Genomic DNA, 15,406 nt, shown 5'->3' on the forward strand with positions numbered 1-15,406 from the left:
CAGTTCTGAGCAGTGGAATAGGCTTAAATTCCTCTAGGTGATGTGCAGGACAAACCAACAATTACCAGAAGAATTTAGTTGCAGTTATTGCTTCACAGGGTCACACCAGGTACTGAAAGAAAAGGTTGACATATTTTTGCCATTCATAGGTATGTAATGTTGGATCATTTTCTTAATTAAATAAATGACAAAGCTCTCCTTATCAACTTTTAGGACTCGTATGAAAATCTGCTGAAGTTTCAGGTCTAATTTAGGAAGGAACAGAAAATAGAAATAGAAGAAGATGAAGGGTCCACAAATGTTCAAATACCACTGTAATATGGGATCAAACGGACTGCATTAAAGACAATAAACATTACTCCTAATATGTGGACTGACAAAGGCACAGAGTACTGTCTAAACCTGCAAACAGACTCTTAAATTTCTCAATGTTTTGTGAGTCTTACAACTGTTCCATGTTGATACTGTTTAAAAACATACACCTAATATTCTATTTTAAGCATTAAAACGGTCCTGCTTTCAATAATGTGGCGCAGTGTGTTCCATGTTTCAAATATGGTCTATTATTGTGTCATAAACGATATCTTTAATAACACGTTATAAACGCAGTAAGGATTATTCACTGGTAAAAGTATTAATCAAACACAGATACAGTTGCAAGAAAAAAAAAGTATAAAGAAGAAAAAACAGGAATTACCTGTAATTTTGCATTGATGACATATAAAATGTATTCTGATTATTACCTGTGACGATTATAGACCAGTACAATAAATTATACACAACACTAACAAATAAAACAGTTGTACTGTCTGTTTGTTTATAACAATACTGTGTAAATATCCACAGTGCAATACAAAGTAAATTAATCTCTGTGTTAATGAAACCTCTAAGGGATATTTGACAAAATATGTTTTTTCTCATTTAAAGAGAGGAGATTGGAAGTGTGGGTTTCACAAGGCACCCAAAGCCTGATTACTGATCAATCTGTTCTTCTAGACTGGTTAGGGTGAACTATGTCTTAAAGCTAACAGTGTTTTAGAGAGCCATGAAGCTGGGAAAGCTACAAGAGCATTGTTAAAAACCTGGGTGTACACCAGTCTGTAGATTAAAGAAAATCTAATGGAGAAAAATCAGGCCTGTTGCTAACCTCCCTAGGAGTGGATATCCTGTATGGCGGCACGGTGGCTTGGTGGTTAGCACGTTCGCCTCCCAGCGCTGGGATCTTGGGTTCAAGTCTCATCTGGGTGGAGTTTCCATGTTCTCCCCGTGTCTGCGTGGGTTTCCTCCGGGGGCTCCGGTTTCCTCCCACAGTCCAAAAACATGGAGGGTAGGTGAATTGGCTTCTCTAATAACTGTCCTGGTGTGTGAATGAATGTCTGTATGTGTGAGCCCAGATATGGATTGGCGCTCTGTCCTGGGTTAAACCCTAGTGCCCGATGCAGTCCTCCAGGTGGACGGTCGTTTCTGGTTGAGAGTACGCTGTGCGCGTTTGGCTGCCGCTTCTCGCCAGTGTGTGTGTGAATTGAGCGTTCTGAGCAGTGTAGATTGTAAAGCGTCCTTGGGTGTCTAGAAAGGCGCTATATAAGTGTAACAATAATAATAATAATAATAATAATAATATCCTGCCAAGATCATGCCAAGAGCACAAAGCACAATCATGAAAACATTCAAAGTAGATGACCTACAGAAGCCTCTACAAAATGCAAGAATCGTTAGATTCCAAAGTGTTCACTTACTTTTTCTTGCAACTGAATAAGATATTTATAATCACGATACCCTTTGTTACATGTTATATATAATTCACACACGGACTGCAGCGCTACATGTTTTTCATTGACATTTTGAAATCCCAAGTATCTGATCCTGAGCTATAAATGTATAGTTTTATAGTTTATATCTACTTTGTTTTTTTTGTGCAGACGTAATCTACAAATGTAAAACTTGGGAAGGTCCAGAATAAAGATTTATAATCATAAAAATCATAATATAAACAGGGTTAATTTGGTTCTGTGTTTTATTTCTTTAAGGTGAACCCACCATTTGAACTCATTGCAATGGACCTTATTGACAAGCTGTCAGCAACAGATAGTGGTAACCAGTATATCTGTGTTATAATAGATTATCTAACAAAATGGCTGCAAGCATATGCACTGAGATCAAAATCTGCTGCAGAATCACTGACTCTTTGCTGAAATATGTGGTGCCAATTTGAGACACCTAAAAGAGTGCTTACTGACCAGGGAGAAGAGTTTGTGAATAATGTCAGTAAAGTTCTGTAAATGTAAATATCAAATCAAATCAAATCAAATTTATTTGTATAGCGCTTTTTACAACTGACGTAGTCACAAAGCAGCTTCACAGTTTCAAAACAGAACATTTAAATCAAAGCCCAATGCAAGCAAGCCGAAGGCGACAGTGGCAAGGAAAAACTCCCTCGAGGCTGGAGGAAGAAACCTTGTGAGGAACCAAGACTCACAAAGGGGACCCATCCTCCTCTGATCAAACTATAGATTGAATTTTAAATGATCACCAATGAAGTGTCATTATGCTACATAATAATAATAAGGTGAGCAGCTGGTCTGGTCTGGTCTGGTCTGGTCTGCAGGAGAATCCAGCAAACAATCTTCCATCAGTGGGCCACCATTCTCTCAGAAAACAGTAAAACAGTAAAGGGAAGCAGTTAGTTGAGTGCAGCAGAGAATAAGAGCATGTAAATATTTTCTTTAGTGTAGTGACGGATCTGACTGTAACAGACTGGGAGGAGGGAAACCAGAAGGAGCTCAGGCAAAGACATCCTTTTGTTCCAAGCAAGAGAAATTGTGAGCACATCATCCAGGTTTACCCTGATTCCCCATGTCCATGAGTTCCTGAAATGACAACCTTAAACTAGACAGAGGTTAGTTGCCAAAGGCTAAACTGAACAAGTGTGTTTTGAGCCTAGACTTAAACATAGTGACTGTGTCTGCGTCCCGAACACTAGCTGGAAGATTGTTCCAGAGCTGAGGGGCTTTGTAGGAGAAGGCTTTCCTCCCCGCTGACGTCTTATTAATTCTGGGTACTAGTAAGAGGCCGGCGCCCTGAGATCTGAGTAATCTTGGTGGTTCATAGTGTGTGATGAGGTCTTGCAAGTATTCAGGGGCGAGACCATATAAGGATTTATACGTGAGTAAAAGAATTTTGTAATCAATACGGAATTTAACTGGAAGCCAGTGACGGGCCGATAAGACTGGACTGATATGATCAAATTTTCTAGTTTTAGTGAGGACCCTGGCTGCAGCATTTTGAATTAACTGGAGTTTACTCAAGTTTCTGCTGGAGCATCCTGATAAAAGTGCATTGCAATAATCTAATCTTGATGAAATAAAAGCGTGAACTAATTTTTCCGCATCTGGGAGGGATAAGGAATTTCTTAACTTAGCGAGGTTCCAAAGATGTAGGAAAGCTATTCTTGCAATGTTACCTATATGCTGATCAAATGATAGATCTGAATCAATTATAACACCCAGATTTTTAGCTGATGAGCTAGGGAGAACAGGTAAGTCAAAATTATGTATTAAATCTGATACCTTATTTATCGCAGGTTTTGGACCTAGAAGAAGAACCTCGGTTTTGTCGCTGTTTAGCAGAAGGAAATTGTATGACATCCAATGCTTCACTTCTTTAACACAGTCCTCCATTTTCTTTAGTGTAGGTTTGTCATCTGGTTTGGCTGATATGTATAACTGTGTGTCATCTGCGTAACTGTGGAAGGTAATGCCATGCCTGCTAATAACTCTGCCCAGTGGCAGCATGTATAATATGAATAGTAAAGGTCCTAAAATGGAGCCTTGGGGAACTCCAAATCTCATTTTTGTATGAGTAGAAGAAACATTATTTACGTTTACAAACTGATAGCGATCTGTGGGGTAAGACTTAAACCATGATAGGGCTGTTCCTGTTATTCCAACCATGTTTTTTAATCTTTCTAGCAGAATAGTATGATCAATTGTATCGAAAGCTGCACTGAGGTCTAGTAGAACTAGCATGGATACACAGCCTCGATCAGAGGCTAGAAGAAGGTCGTTTGTTATCTTAACTAAAGCTGTTTCGGTGCTATGGTGTGGCCTAAAACCAGATTGAAATTTTTCATATATGTTATTCTTATGCAAGTATGACCTAAGTTGTTGGGCCACAACTTTTTCTAAGATCTTAGATATGAAGGGAAGGTTAGAGATGGGTCTGTAGTTGGATAGTACACTAGGATCAAGATTTGGTTTTTTGATCAGGGGCTTAATAACTGCTAGTTTAAATGCTTTGGGTATGTGACCTAGTCTAAGGGACGAATTTATGATTGTTAAAATGGGATTGATTATGACTGGTAATACTTCTTTAAATAGTTTTGTTGGTATTGCATCAAGTGTGCAGGTCGTACAGTTTGACGAGTAGATGATTTTCTCCAGTTCTAGCTGTGGTAGTGGGTCAAAGTCCTCTAATCTTTCTTCTATGTTTTGTTCTATATCATCCACACCAGATGACAGACAGGCTGGATTTAGTAATATGGTATTTATTGTTTGTCTAATATTTTCAATCTTATTGTTAAAAAAGTCCATAAAAGCATTGCTGGTGTGAATGGCTGGGATCTGTGGATCAGTAGCTGCCCGATTGTTTGTAAGTTTAGAGATTACATTAAAGAGTGCTCTAGGATTGTGTTTATTATTTTCAATCAGTGAGGACAGATGTGCTGAACGTGCATTGACGAGTGCCCTTCTATATTGGATAAGGCTATCTTTCCAGGCACAGTGAAATACTTCCAGTTTAGTCGACCGCCATTTCCGCTCTAATTTCCTTACGGTTTGTTTTAAGGTGAGTGTTTCTTTATTATACCAGGGAGCGAGTTTTTTCTGTTGTAGCTTTTTACGCTTAAGCGGTGCTACACTATCTAAAGTTGATCGAAGAGTGTTATCTAAGTAGTCCGTTAGTCTGTCCAGCTCCAGTGGGTCTGCTGGACTACTGACTGAGGTCAATAAATCAGTGATGTTTTCAGTAAATTTAGGGGCTGTAGATGGGGTTAGTGAGCGCTCTAGATAATAATAAATACATAGCACTGGAAACATAAAAATATTACTGTATATTTGTATATACTTTTTATTTTATTCAGCCCATAGAGGATTTGTTGCCTAATATTTATAACTTCTACTCTTTATAATTATAGCTGAACAAGCATGTTTGCAAGATTTTACAAATCAAAAGGAGTCTCTGTTCACCATACCATCCACAGACCAATGTTTTGGTGGAAAGAATGAATGGGGTAATCCAGAGGTGTGATGTGAATAACTTTATTCAGCTGATTTATTTATTTATTTATTTATTTTTGATGTTGGTACTGCTCAAATATAAGATTTTATGATGTGGTTCCTTTCTACACAACTCAAAATCAGAATCTTGATCTTACAGAACAAGTAAAGTTTCAGAATATGAACACACACACACACACACACACACACACACGTTTGGGAGAGAAGCACACTACCCTTCAGAGATCCCTGAACACTACAGGGTTAGAATATTTTTAATACATATTAATATTAAATGCATAACTTTTAATTTAGTTTTTTTTTAAATCACCAATATGATCAAAATTAATACAATATTTTTTTTTTCAGATTGATAGTGTAGAGGAGGTAGTGGCCACTGAGGAGGTCACAGAGTGTGCCCTAAAGCTACATGAAGTTCTGTCTAGTGCACAGGGAAACACTGAAAGTGCTCAGGAGAAAGTGAAGACACAGCAGAAAAAGTCATCACTCCCCAAATTTCATGTGGGTGACAGAGTATGAGGCTGAATGTTAGAAGCCGGCAAAGAAAAGGAGGGAAGATGGGTCCTTTCACCATTACACAATTATATGGAAAAAGTGCTGCCCTAGAAGATGACGACGGTGTTACATTTCCAAAAATTAATATAGATCATTTAAATGATGATGATCAGTTAATATAAATCATTGGGAGGACACTCCTCGAATTCCCCACAAGCTGCAGAAAGACTCATACAAGCAAGAAATGACTTCCACAGAAGTACATCCCATTCCGGTCACCGCTGTATCTCCAGTCACTGCAGCTTCTCTCAAGCCTCCGTGGCCCCTTCAGTCTCTCAAGCCTCCGCAGCTCCTTCAGTCTCTCAAGCCTCTGTGGCCCCTTCAGTCTCTCAAGCCTCTGTGGCCCCTTCAGTCTCTCAAGCCTCCGCGGCTCCTTCAGTCTCTCCCATCTCCGCAGCCCCTTCAGTCTCTCAAGCCTCCATGGCCCCTTCGGTCTCTCAAGCCTCCGCAGCTCCTTCAGACTGTCAAGCCTCTGTGGCCCCTTCAGTCTCTCAAGTCTCCGCAGCTTCTTCAGTCTCTCCCCTCTCCGCAGCCCCTTCAGTCTCTCAAGCCTCCATGGCCCCTTCAGTCTCTCAAGCCTCCGCAGCCCCTTCAGTCTCTCCCATCTGCGCAGCCCCTTCAGTCTCTCAAGCCTCCGTGGCCCCTTCAGTCTCTCAAGCCTCCGCAGCTCCTTCAGTCTCTCAAGCCTCTGCAGCTCCTTCAGTCTCTCAAGCCTCTGCAGCTCCTTCAGTCTCTCAAGCCTCCGCAGCTCCTTCAGTCTCTCAAGCCTCCGCAGCTCCTTCAGTCTCTCAAGCCTCTGTGGCCCCTTCAGTCTCTCAAGCCTCCGTGGCTCCTTCAGCCTCTCCCATCTCCGCAGCCCCTTCAGTCTCTCAAGCCTCCGTGGCTCCTTCAGCCTCTCCCATCTCCGCAGCCCCTTCAGTCTCTCAAGCCTCCATGGCCCCTTCAGTCTCTCAAGCCTCCGCTGCTCCTTCAGACTGTCAAGCCTCTGTGGCCCCTTCAGTCTCTCAAGTCTCCGCAGCTTCTTCAGTCTCTCCCCTCTCCGCAGCCCCTTCAGTCTCTCAAGCCTCCATGGCCCCTTCGGTCTCTCAAGCCTCCGCAGCTCCTTCAGACTGTCAAGCCTCTGTGGCCCCTTCAGTCTCTCCCATCTCCGCAGCCCCTTCAGTCTCTCAAGCCTCTGTGGCTCCTTCAGTCTCCCAAGCCTCCGCAGCCCCTTCAGTCTCTCCCCTCTCCGCAGCCCCTTCAGTCTCTCAAGCCTCCATGGCCCCTTCAGTCTCTCAAGCCTCCGCGGCCCCTTCAGTCTCTCCCCTCTCCGCAGCCCCTTCAGTCTCTCCCCTCTCCGCAGCCCCTTCAGTCTCTCAAGCCGCCGCAGCTTCTTCAGTCTCTCCCATCTCCGCAGCTCCTTCAGTCTCTCAAGCCTCCGCAGCCCCTTCAGTCTCTCAAGCCTCTGCAGCTCCTTCAGTCTCTCGAGCCTCCGCAGCCTGAACACACCATTCCCACTGTGAAACATAGAGGTGGTAGGATAGTGGTGGGAATGCTTTTCTTCAGCAGGGACAGGGAAGCTGGTCAGAGTTGATGGGAAGATGGATGGAGCTGAATACAGGGCAATCCTGGAAGAAAACCTGTTGGAGGCTGCAAAAGACTTTAGAAGGAGATTCACCTTCTAGCAACACAATGAGCCTAAACACACAGCCAGAGCTACAGTCGCACAGTGGTTTAGATCAAAGCATATTTATATGTTAAAATGGCCCAGTCAAAGTCCTGACCTAAATCCCATTGAGCATCTGTGGCAAGCTAATTGTGAATTCCTATTCCACTTTTTGGTGGTTGTGAAGCACAAATGTACATCACAATTCCGGCATTTGCGTGTGCCTGGCAACATATACAGTACACAGAAACTGCTCCAGTTCTATGACATTGAGATTTAGGGGCTTGTTGACATTGCATTGCATATAGATTTGTTCTACAATGACTTGCAACATGTCTTCAGAAAAATGCTGAAAAAAAATGGTGATTATGTATCTGACAATGACAGTTCCATGCTTACCATGATGGAGAACCCAACACAGTGCATTTACTGATTACCCAGAATCTGGCCCCCCTGGAGTACTTTACAATTTTTTTGATGAGATTTTGCAAGTCATTGTAGAGCAGTCAAGTCTATATGCAAAGCAATGCAATGTCAACATCATTTTCATCATTATCAACAGGCAAACAATCAGCTTCACGAAGAAAGCAGACAGGGAAAAATGAGATCTTATATATTTCATACAAATGTTATTTATATAATTTCATTCCCATACTGAAAGCATAATACCTCACCAAAATCTCATAGATAAATCTTATTTTATGTTAAAAAATGTTAAACATTTTACACTTCTAACTGCTTGATCAGGTTCCTATTGGCCATAATATTGATTTGATGTGAGAACAGCAAAAACATTCAGTGTGATCATTATTTTGCACCCTACCACATATCCATCCATATGGAATTTAAAAGTGGTTGTAGCCTTGAGGCAACAAATGAATACAGGAAGTTTTATTATATAAATATAAACAAATTATGTATATAAACAATAAAATGTAGTTCGTTAAAGATTTAGGTACATATAAATATTTTTGTGTAAAGGTATGTCTATTAAAATCGTGAAAATCTAATGCTTTTTCTTACCCTTTGATAGCACTGTGACCTATGCAGCACTGCTTACTAAAAAGGTTGCTCCACCCTCAAACAGACAAGGACAAGCACTTCAGCACCCCATGTTATTGGTCACTGACATGTCATGTGACACTGGAATTATTTAAATATTTATTTTTATTTAAAGGGAAGATTTTAGGGCCAAATGGGTAGTTTGTTGCCTGAGGGCAACCCTATGCCATAGAGGGGTTATGGTAATTGTATAAATTTATACAAACCCCACACAATGAGAAGATAAATAATTACAAATATATTAATAATCTTTAGAGCCTAAGCTATTGCATAGTACTATATCATTAATCTGAAACAGAGGTTCCCAATGGCCATGGACTGGTTTGAGAATCATTAGTGTTTGAGTAAGTATTCTGATTTTCAATTCTAGCCTCTATATTTGACCTACCAGTACAAATGAATATGCTAAATGATTTAATTATGCAATAATTTTTTTAAACCGCTACTTCAGTTCTGCCAGGTCATGAGTGCTTACATGCACCTCCTCATCCGAGATTTCAATGGGCACTCTCCTGAGAAAGCTGTGGCCATTGATGCATTTGAAATGTCCCATATCTGGAAACAAAAGCGGGCAAAAGTCAAAGTTGGTGGATTACTTTTTTATAAAATATAACATTTATATATTTTTTGTTATTAGAATGTTTATTTTATAATATTTATATTTATATTCTTTGATGGATTTACTTGCTATATACTAAATAATATTTAGTGGGAGCATAAATAATTTCATGTATGTAATAAAACATAACTTTTAGCTGGATCCACTTCAGTACAGATACATTCTTGGGATCATCAATGAGAACTGTCACTGGACACTGATTGATTTATGGCAGTTTGAGTTAAATTCTAATAGTATTCTTAACGAACTGTCATTGCTTGTTCATGCAGTAGTTCATTCATTCATTAATTCATTATCTGTAACTGCTTATCTAGTTAATTTGTTTTATTTATTCTGTCAAACATTTTTTCAACTCATGATTATATAACATTATTAATTTTAAACATGTTAAAGGTTGTGATCTCATCACAGAAGGAGGTTCTAAACCTAGATCCACTAGGAGAGAATAGTGCCAAGCTAAAGAAGTGTCAAGAGGTCACACGGTAAATCTAGTACTGGTGATGTTCTGTGAAAATGGGAGTGTTTAATGTTTTTCTACATTTCAACTTAGTAATTTCTATATATTTCAGATCATTTATGAGACAAAAGGGTCTGAATGTGTCCAGGAGGGAATGCAACTCTGTCTCACATCCAATGCCAAAAGGACAGCACTCCCTGTGGGCCGTTTGTATTGAAAGTTAGTATATTACTGGACATGTGAAATGTAATGGTTTTCTAATTCAGATTTACAAATTCAAACTTGTTATATATTTGATTTGTTTTGTCTAAGTGTCTCACAGCATGAGAGTAATTTTCTCATTTACAATGAAAATGGGCAAAGTCATATATTGTTTTGTTTACATTCAGTTTGCTGAACGTATCCTTAAAGAGAAGCCTGTTAACTTCTGCACAACTGTGAAAGGCTTGGAAGAGTTAAGGAAGGGAATAGCGACTGCTCTTCTTCAGAGCACTGGTTGGTGAATCTATTTTAAGCATGAAATATGCAGTTATTTTACTTCTTTAAGTGCCCCATGTCCTGCATTTTTGTACTGTATTCTCTTTTATTTCATACTCCACTTGAAATGGTTTTGCTGTTTTATGAACTATTCATTTTTACACGACCATTTCCTACTCTGTTTATCAAATCAATATTTGTAAATGGCCTCTCTTCTGATTGGCAGAGCACCTCATTCAAAAAGCAGTCCAGGCTGAAACATTCCTAATAGCTGGCGTTCATGACATCACAAAAACAAGTAACACACAACAGGCTGATTAGTTTACTTTTGCAGATTAGTTTCAATGTACAGACATTTTGACAATTTTAATAAATTAACCTCCTACATATAATTTCATTTAAAACAAAATTACGAGAATTAATTTACTCACGATATGGGCCCTTTAATATTGTCTTGGAACCACACTGAATTATGTAGCCGCTGAAAGTTTAATCATATTCTTTTTCACAAAACACTTCCATATCACTTTTGTTTTACTAGACGCCCAAGAAAACATTGCCTGGGTAATTACAATTACTTCATCCTAATCTTTTTGTTATTTTATTTACAAAAGTGTACAATACAATATTATTCTGATATTAGCTTATTATTCTAATGACCATAATGTGAAACCTTAATATATTTATATTTAAACATTCAGATTGGATGTGAGCGATGCCCACGATAGTCTCACGTGAGCTGAGAGAGAATGTCTGCAGTGGACACAGACTACATTTGTGATGCTTGCCACGTAACTCTGAATATTATTGACTGTTAAAAGAGTTGTAAATGGTTATGAACACTTGTGTATATTTTATATAACATTTTATTTGTTTTTTATTTGGAGTTGTTCATTGGATTTATTTATATATATTTTAATGTTATTGAGGTTTGGGTAATTGGAGAGATAAATGTTGAAGGTTGTAATATATAACGTCTTCAGTAAAGAGGTGTCAGGCTACGTACTCGGGAAGGCAGAGGTAAACGCAGAGAGGAAACTTTAATATAACAAAGGAAACCAACAACTAGAGAATGAGTAATTAACAGACATAACTTAAAGACCAAACACTAAACATCGACCTGAACAGAAATACCTAGAGAACTGAACAGAAACTGAAGGCTAAATACAAAGACACTAAGAACGGAAATACACAGAAACAGAGGAACCTGGGATAACAGCAACATCAAGACACACCAGGATACGAGGAGTGCATTAATTGCAGTGGTCAAACAAAACTGAGTCTCAAGACGGGACATATATATAAACTGGAGGACAACACAAAACACCTGGGAACAATCACAAGAGGAGACACTGATGAAAGGGTGGAGCTACAAACCAAGGAGGGGCTAAAGGAGGAGACAAGGGAGACAGGAACAAAACAAAACACAGAGCCATGTGCTAAGCACATGGTGGGAAGAGGACAGGGCCAGAGAGTGACAAGAGGACAATATAATTTCTAAAAGAAATGTATGGTTTTGGTTATTTGTATAATAAATATCTTCTGTTAAAGCTGCAGTTCTAATCAAAATGAAATTAGAGGTAGGGTTTAGCACAGACTGTGTAAAGCATGGAGAGATGAATTTATTGGGCACCCCTGGCTAAACTGTGCGTAATTTATTTTAAATAAGTTACACATCCTCTACTGTAACCATACTTCTGCTCCTGCTGATGCACAATTATTGTTTATTTTGTGAATTTAACATATGACTAAATGTAGTAATAATATTGACAAAAATGCACTCCCTCTAAAAAAAATCACCCCATTACAAAATGACCCCGTCTACACACCAAAGCATGTCACCGAAGTAATGTTTATGTGTATCAGGCCTTACAGCCCAGAGATAAGAGGGGAGTATTATTTCGGCAGGTGTAACAATAGCATTGCCATCATATGACTCCCCCTTCAGAAATCCCCCCTGTATCAGCTACAGTAAAATGTAATATTCACATTTAACATTTGTGGGGCTTTCCACACCACACACCGAAAAACACATTTGGAACCCAGTGACACGCAACAGTGTTCACAGGATAGAAAGAGAGCAGAGTTAAACCAGCTGTTTCACAGGTCTGCTGATCAGCCAGCACCACACCAGACAGACCTACACGGAGCGGTTTACCCCAGCATTTACTTCACGCTGTGATCTAAACTGATGTTTTTAACCCGGGGTTTGAGGGTTTAATCTGAAGACTGTGCCTAAACATATACACTTTCTTTCCTTTGACATAGTGCAGTGCTGTTTGGTTTACTGCTCACCATAATGAGGCGTGTATAACCCAGCTCAGTAAGAACAGTTGGTTTGTTATAACACAGATATTTCCTGAGAATATTTTTATATAGTTTAATTATTTCATTTTAAAAGCTCTGAAAATTACAGGATGTCAGACAATGATGAGGGTTTCCATTGGTGGTTGTGTAAATAATAGGTTGAGTGTAAAAATAAATAAATAAATAAAAATAAAACTAGTGCTTGATGCGCCTTGGCACCATTTTCTGTGTTTTCTGTGTGAAAATTGAAGATTTTTTTATAAACAGAAATAATAAGAGGAATCGCGAGCGTAACCCGTTAAGTCCGTGTACTGCAGCGTGGGCCGCGTGCACGCGAAGGGGAGTCGGATTCTGGCGGGGAGTCTGTTTTCGGCACAACACCACTGTCCAGGATTTCGCCGTCCACAGTTTTTCTCCTGTCTCAATTATTACAGTAAGAGCCCTAATCCCTTTTTTGAAGAGTGCACTTCGATGACGTATGAAGACGTTGTTGTAGGTGAGCTAAATGGGCGCGCGGGGATCAAGTGTTCAAGGGGGCGGAGCTCAGAGCGGAAATGGGACACACGTCGCCGCGCGCACCTGATTGTGTTTACACCACTTTCATCAGTGTTTGAATGTGTATAACACAAAAGTGTTGAAAGTTGTTAAGGTCATTTATTTATCATAGTCTCTTCTTCGTATTTGGAAGCGTTTCTGAGTCACACAAGCCTTCCACTTTCTGCTCTATATTTTAAAAAACTGAACGTCGTCACTTCTGTCCCTATAACGACACAAATACACGGACCCACCCGACCTCTACTGACTTTCTGAGTTAATCCAGTCACATCTGTTTTTTCTGTTTAACGTTAACTTTAGAAGAAAACAGGCCAAATAATTAAAGCCGGAACAGGAGAGAGACTGAATTATAGCTCTCACAGCATGTTTTATCAGCCAGACCTTATAAAGTATGAAATAAAAGTATTTTTACATAAATGTCTGGACCCCAGCGATGCTCTGATCATTTATCAACTCTGTATTACTTCTGGTTGATAAAATGTGCTTGGTTTTAGTAACGTTTAAAAAACAAAATTAAACTCGTCAGTTTCTGTCATGATGAGTTTTCTGGTGTAAACAAGTCGTTTTAATACAGGGCTTCAGTTTTGAAGTTTGGTATGAACGGAAAATAACAGGCTTCACTGATAATAAACTGTCAAGAAATGAGAAAAATATTATTTTATTATTTTTGCTTAGGGCCAAATGTTGAATGGAAAGGAATCTGTGTTTTTTATCTTGTTAAAGAGCATCTGTTCATGTGTTACATTTCAGCAGCATAGTTACATGGTTATGGAAGCGCTTGTGCTGCCAACTTGCCCCATGTGTCCTCTTTTTTGAAAACTCAAATATGGTCACCCTTTTCAAATGTAAATAACAAATCCTACGCCTTGAATTTCAGCTTCTTCCCTCTGGAGGAAGGTTTATAGTTCAGAAAAAAAGAAGTTTAAATATAGTTCTATACCAGCAGCCGCTGCTGAAACGGCTATAAAATAAAGTAAGTTGAACCTTAAACTGAACCTGAACATGAACGTTCAAAATAACCTTGCAGTTACAGGATTAAACATGAATTACAATCACAGTTGTCCAATCTCTTTAAAACACACCTGGCAGCTCACAGCTTCAAAAGTGGACGGTGTAAAGGTGTGGATCGTCTTAGATCTGTGATCTTTCCATTAAAGGAAACATAAAAACTGTGACTGAACTGAACTGTCTGTGCAAATGAGAAAGTGGATTGTGCACATATCAATAATTAATCCTGCAGCAGTCCCTTATCTTCTGGCCCTTATCTGTACGTGAGTGACTGTGGTATTTAACATTTCTTCAAGACACTGTAGAGCGTTACACTAATGCAGGTCAAAGTGAGCTAATGTGGTTGAACTAAAGTTAAATTCAGCTTTAGCATCTACTGCTTTCAATTAAATTTTGAGACGGGTCGGCAATAAACCAGCTACGGACCCAACAGAGATGATTCATCTGAACAGATCTGCTACAGGTGAGGAACACAGCTGCTCTGATTATTACTCTCCACTTAAACAATGAACTTTAGCTGATGTTAGTTTTACCCTACACTAACTAAAACAGTCAAGTTACCATTAGCCAGCTGTTTTGGTTCATTCAGAAATTAGAGTACAAGTCCACACTGGATATGAGCAGCAAAATAAACTTTCGGCAACAAACAACTTTTAGCATTGGACTTTGTCCCGAGTTATTGTTGATCAGGTGAATGACAATGGCTTCTTCATGGAAAAACATCACAACATTTTTTATATTTGTTTATATTTATATTTTTGTATATGTGTTTCACATGAACTTTTAAAATTTTAGGGGTGGTTTCCCAGACAGGGGTTACACTTAATCCTGGACTATACCGTCCTGTCTATGGAGAATCACAATTCAAAATGCTGTGTAGGCCATGACAAGGTTTAATCCCTGACCAGCCTTTAGTGTCTAACCATCTCCAAAGGTTTTAGATTTTAATTTAATTTTAATTTAATTGTAATTTTAATGATTTTGGTAACTGAGTTTTGTAAAAATAGTTAAAAACACAGTTCCAGTAACTGTGTAAATCCCCAGTGATCTACCTCTTCTCTAAATAAATGTTATAATTATAAGGAAAATAAATAAAAATATAAATGAAAGAAAGTATAACCACTTTTCTCTTCAATAAATTTAAGGTGTGTTCCACACTATTATTATGAAGCTGTGATTGGTCACAACATGCTGTAGTCCACATCCACTCCAAACATTTATTGCTGAACACTACACCTTGTCTTTGAAGGATAAAACCAGTCCAGTCTGAGTGAAAGCAAAAGTCAGTGTCTCCGTGTAGTGGACAGAGCACTCCGGAGCAGACTCAGGAGAGACACACGGTGAGTGAGACAGAGCTGAACTTTCTGACTGATTATTATTACTACTATTATTACTATTATTATAGTCTTAATGAACAGAACTGTCTT

General features: G+C 39.1%; 1 protein-coding gene across 2 annotated transcripts in view; it reads left to right on the forward strand.

Annotated features, from left to right (window-relative positions):
- The window catches only part of camta2 (calmodulin binding transcription activator 2), a 128,979-nt gene that overhangs the window by 54,889 nt on the left and 58,684 nt on the right, over window positions 1-15,406 (forward strand). The window lies entirely within an intron of this gene.

Source organism: Hoplias malabaricus, chromosome 5, assembly GCF_029633855.1.
Source record: "Hoplias malabaricus isolate fHopMal1 chromosome 5, fHopMal1.hap1, whole genome shotgun sequence".
NCBI lineage: Eukaryota > Metazoa > Chordata > Actinopteri > Characiformes > Erythrinidae > Hoplias > Hoplias malabaricus.